Source organism: Danio rerio, chromosome 4 (assembly GCF_049306965.1).
Source record: "Danio rerio strain Tuebingen ecotype United States chromosome 4, GRCz12tu, whole genome shotgun sequence".
NCBI classification, from domain to species: domain Eukaryota; kingdom Metazoa; phylum Chordata; class Actinopteri; order Cypriniformes; family Danionidae; genus Danio; species Danio rerio.
In genome coordinates this window covers 57,397,501-57,398,466 of record NC_133179.1, presented here as the reverse complement: position 1 = coordinate 57,398,466, position 966 = coordinate 57,397,501, and the positions used below count along the sequence as shown (strand labels likewise).

At 31.2% G+C, this 966-nt stretch overlaps 1 long non-coding RNA gene across 1 annotated transcript in view; it reads left to right on the top strand.

Annotated features, from left to right (window-relative positions):
- The first annotated feature begins 512 nt into the window (after positions 1-512).
- LOC141381927 (uncharacterized) overlaps positions 513-966 on the top strand; it is a 1,372-nt gene continuing 918 nt past the window's right edge. Inside the window, exons 1-2 of the long non-coding RNA XR_012402836.1 lie at positions 513-578; positions 709-966. The exon at positions 709-966 is cut by the window's right edge and continues 30 nt beyond it. This is a non-coding gene — a long non-coding RNA (uncharacterized lncRNA). The remainder of the gene's footprint in view (positions 579-708) is intronic.

Here is a 966-nt window from a genome sequence, read left to right as displayed (position 1 = left end):
CACACACACACACACACACACACAACACACACACACACATTTTAAAATAATAAAAAATAAATAATCTATAATAATTAAACAAATTCTGTTACGTTTTGAATGTTTTAAATGACCGTGTAAAATTAAATCTAAACTACATTTATAAATCTAATATATATATATATATATATATAAATAATGTATATGTAAGTTTTACATCTTGTAGTGTACTTTATTAACTGAATTTGCATAATCATCAACCCCTGCCGTTTTTACAACGGGGGAAGACAACCTCCAAATCATCATCCTTAAATTGAGCAGAAAATGTTTTAGTTTTTCATACTGCTTTTGTCTTCGACTTTAAAACGCATTGAATCCTTTTTTTCAACTCTGTTGAATTTACTCAACGATGGCTGCCAACTTTGAAAGTAGGTCCACTTTTCTATTTCTATTTTATGTTAATTACATTTAGCATTTTAATTTCATTAAATTACGATTATTCTTTTAATTCATTATTTTTTTTTTCTTTCTAGCTCCAATTGAATTTGATTCCAATCTCGATTTTGGTATCGAATTGGATATGATCCTGGAAACAATTTGTAAGTGGATTCTTTATTTTATTTTATTTTATATATATATTTTTGTCTGTTTTTTAGTTTATGTATAAATTATTATTACATGAATGTTAAATATATTTTGTTTTTCCATTTTATCTTATGGTATTACTAGTTGATGAAGGCCAACTTTTTAGTTGTGATGAGCCAGCAACTACGTCACAGGCTGTAATAGATACAGATTTGGTAGAGGTTGTGGTGGTCAGCGAATCAGCCGCTGAGACGTCAGAGACTTTGTCGCGATCTGTTGCCACACAGACAGAGGACGCGTCTTTTGAATTGAACACGGGCGAGACAACATCTCCGAGGTCTTGACACGCTGACGGGTCAACCACTGGATATGGTCTTGGCCAGAATAAGAAAATACTTTCAA